Source organism: Chrysochloris asiatica, unplaced genomic scaffold (genome assembly GCF_000296735.1).
Source record: "Chrysochloris asiatica unplaced genomic scaffold, ChrAsi1.0 scaffold00286, whole genome shotgun sequence".
Classification (NCBI taxonomy): Eukaryota; Metazoa; Chordata; class Mammalia; order Afrosoricida; family Chrysochloridae; genus Chrysochloris; species Chrysochloris asiatica.
Genome location: NW_006408804.1, coordinates 3,298,240 through 3,302,491, shown reverse-complemented (window position 1 = coordinate 3,302,491; position 4,252 = coordinate 3,298,240). Strand labels below are relative to the sequence as shown.

The following is a 4,252-nucleotide window of genomic DNA, read 5'->3' as shown; positions in this document are numbered from 1 at the left end:
GTCCTGTACATGGCTTCTGAGCAGCTACTTGTGTATTTGAACCTCTGACCTTGTGATTCCCTGTCCAGTGCTTATCCTACACCAGAACTCTTTATCAAATGCTACCTCCTAAAATGCTTGAACATCAACCATGTATCTTTTTTAACACAGTGACTCTGCATATATCTTCCTTTTTTTTTTTATGTTTCCCGCATCATTCAATATTTTACCCATAGAATCGTTCAATATTGTAGTTAGAATGTTGTAACTCAAGGCTTGGTATTTTTCTTCAGCTCTTTCAACTTGAAAAATGCTAAGCATCTTTTTCCCTTTTGGTTTTCTAGCTCCAAGCCTTTGCACATTTGCACACACAAGAGTAATAATCATACTGTAGTTTGTCTTCTCCAGCAACTCTTTGAAATCAACTGCTCAGCTCTTTTATTTATTTAATCATTTCTTGCTTTTACTGTAACTATTCTACATTAAAGAGAGGGTTTCAGAATCTCTTTTGACACTAATTTTGGTCTTTTATTTTACTGAACTTTTAACGACCTTTTGCTTTCTTCATATATGATATCCTTGATGTCATCCCAAAATTAATCTGGTCTTTAATCATTAGTGATCAGTGCATCAAATCTGTTCTTGAGATGGTCGCTATATTCAGGTGGTACATATTCAAGATACTTTGGATTTCATGGTCTTTTTACATTTTCTTCAGTTTCAATCCAAACTTGCATAGAAACGATTGATTATCTTTTCTGCAGTTGTGCTGTGGTCTTTTTCTTGTTGATGATATTGAACATCTCCTCCCCCCAACCACCTACCACACAGATTTAGTTCCTGTATATTCCAACCAGTGAGGTCTACATGTGTAGCCACTATTAGTGTTGTTAAAAAGTGATATTTGCAATGAATAAGTTGTTGGTTTTGCAAAATTCTTTCAAGTGATAGATCTTGATTTTTTTTTTTTTCTGGATGAATGTAATACTGTTACTCTTCTGTAGGATACTGTAAATTTTTCATGTTGATTTCTAAGAATATTGAATCAGAGCATGTGCAAGTTTAAAGCCAAAATAGTTGTAAAAGCAGAGACATTTAGGACATGACATATATCCTAAAAGACAGCTTCCCATCAAACCCTATTGTTTCTGCTTCTTGAAACTGACAACATATAGATAAGTCTCTTAAAGGAGCCCAGTGCTTAAGGTAAAATGTCCTTTGCTAAGTTTAGTAGGTTACTGTGATTCCAGGAAAACCAGTTACTTAAAGGCTCAATGTTCAAAAGGACACCTAAGGATATGGATTACCCCAGCTCTATGTACCCAGAAATCTGGGTTCCAAGAGAGTTGAAAAGATTGCTCTAGGAATACTTGATCTCAGTTTGTAATTTGTTGTTATTGTTAATTGTCTTTAAGACAGTTCCAACTTATAGAGGCCCTGTATATGGTTTCAAAGGAAGATTGGTGGGTTTGAAATGCCAACCTTGTGGTTAGTAATCCAGTGCTTATCCTATAATGCTGCACCCTTTTATTCAGAATGTTTTCTGAAAAATCATAGACAGTAATATAATAATGAAGGAAGTTTTTATTTTTGTTATGTGCCATTGAGTCGGTTTCCAAGGAGCAGCTGGATAAGTTTGAACTTATCGTTTCAAACCAGACTTGCAGTCTAGTGTTTATCCTACAGTGCCACTTTGTGGCCTAATAATTTTCAAAGCAATCTTTAAAAAACTGTTTCATAATATTTACAGTAAAAACTAAAGAAAAAGTGAATGTGATAAAGGTACCTCTAATGTTAAGATTCCTGGTGTGACTCTGTAGGATAAACATTGGATTGCTAACTTCAAGGTGGTTAGTTCAAACTCACCAACTGCTTCATCTTTGGAAACACAAAATTGCATAGATAAAGCTAATTGGTAGTTTTGGGAGTCCTGGTATGGCGCTGTGGGTTAATGCACCAGACTGCAAAGTCATTTGAACTGCAAGGTCAGTAGTTCAAGCTCACTAGCTGCTCTTCAGAAACCCTATATAGGGTCACTATGGGTTGGAACTGACTCGATGGCACTTAACAACAACAACAATACTCAGGTCATTGTGTGAGCAAATGTTGCAGTTGATTGATCCTAAATTTGTGAATATTTTGTTGTCACTGGTCATGGAAGAATAAGAAATAAGCAAAATTTCCTCCGCAATCTATACATATATACCCCTAAGACAGAGACTAGAGATAAAAATGGCCCTTGGCCAAAAACTTAATGTAGTTTGTTAAAAAAATAATTACAACTTTTGGCTGGGTCTTCATGTAGTAGCCATTATGAGATCTCTTACTCAGCAATGGCCTGTATATTATTCCCCACAGGATAAAGGAAGCACAATTTACAAGTGCAAGAGGCAAGCAGACTTAAAAATATAAGGAATTGACACCTTACTGCCTAATAATGAGATAGACAAACTCCATTTTGGGAGAAGAGATTGTCTTTTAAACAAGAATCCATTAGGAAAATAGGTCTAGAGTCAGAGGTCATAAATACTGCTATGGGCTCTGCCTTATTTAGCCAGTTCACTTTGTTTGTTTAATGAATATGAATGCTTTTAGACCAGATATGTTCACAATTTTCTTGGGCCAGTATGGACCTTCCCATTCTTTATTGTCTTGTTGTTGTTGTTGTTATGTGCCGTGGAGTCAGTTCCAACTCATAGCGACCCTGTTCAGGGTTTCTGAGGCTGTAAATCTTTATGTGAGCAGAAAGCCTCATCTTTCTCCCAAATAACAGCTGGTAGTTTCAAACTGCTGACCTCAAGGTTCGCAGCCCGAGTCGTAACCACTATGTAACCACTACAGTACCAGAGCTCCTTATTTATTGTCTTACATAGATTTTATTCAGAAATTCACATTAGTTGCCTGGTCTTCAAGGCATGCTAACTAGATAACACACTCTCTGCTAGTTAATGTTCTAAGAAGATGGGCATATATTTGTGTGAGTGACATATCCATTTCATTATGCAACATTTTCATTAGAAAATCAAAAGAATATGGGAATATGTCCGCAGTCCATGCTGGTAAATGCATGTGATGTGACTAACTGAGACATCTCAAAGTTCACTTTTTGGGTGTCCCTATGTACAAGATGAATTCTATAATGGGACCCCAATCATCACAATCCCCCTTCTATCAGGAATTGGATTGACAGAAGTGATGGGCAGTTTCTACACTTTTATAACTATTTTACAGTTCTGGTTCACCTCTAGGTTATTATTTGTGACTTGGAAAATTTGGAGCCTGGGAATGAAGCAGTCACTGTGAGTGAAGTAGGTTTCCAAGAAATCCCATTCAGAATTTAAGAGTTCTCAACCTGACTGAACATTAGCATCACTTAGAAAATTCTGGGAAATAATACAATTTTGAGAAAACATACAACTTAAAGACACCCATTTCTTTACTCTGGATGTAATTCATCTATTTATAACTTAAAAAATTAAAATCTAAAATTAGGTGATCCTAAAGGACAGTCAGAATTGAGAAACTTTTGTTTTAAAAGTGATGGTATTTTTACCACAAAGTAGGATGGGGGCCAAAAAAATTATATGTAAAGATGCTAGGAGATTGTTTAATTTACTATGTCTTTTTAAAAATGGGGAATACCATAAATATGTGGTTTTAATTACTGGCCTATATTGTAATTTCCTTTCGTTATTTAGCCCTAAAGACTTATTGTTGTTGTTATGTGCCGTGGAGTCGGTTCCGACTCATAGAGACCCTGCGCAGGGTTTCCAAGGCTGTAAATCTTTTCAGGAGCAGAACACCTCATCTTTCTCCCGCGGAGCCGCTGGTAGTTTCGAACTGCTGACTTTGCGGTTTACAGCCCAATTCTTAACCACTACACTAAAGACTTATTATATGTGCCTATATATGCTTATGAATTAGAACATAGGATTGCAACTTGATTGAAATTCACAGCCCACTGACAACAATGTGGATGATTTGTGCTCTCAAAAAGAAAATTTTATTCAGAAGTTTCAGGAAGTTAGCCCTCAAAGAGTGAATAGTAGGCCATGAAGGATGAGGGATTGGTAAAATTCATTCATAGACATAACTCTGGAAGCAAAACATCTGGTGGAAAATTTGGGACCAATACAAATTTAACCTTCTACTTCCTGATATATATATATATATTTGTTGTTGTGATGTGCCGTGGAGTCGGTTCCGACTCATAGCGACCCTGTACAGGGTTTCCGAGGCTGTAAATCTTTACAAGAGCAGAAAGCCTCATCTT

At 36.5% G+C, this 4,252-nt stretch overlaps 1 pseudogene; it reads right to left on the bottom strand.

Moving 5' to 3' along the window:
• The window catches only part of LOC102842825, a 17,016-nt pseudogene that overhangs the window by 11,651 nt on the left and 1,113 nt on the right, over nt 1–4,252 (bottom strand).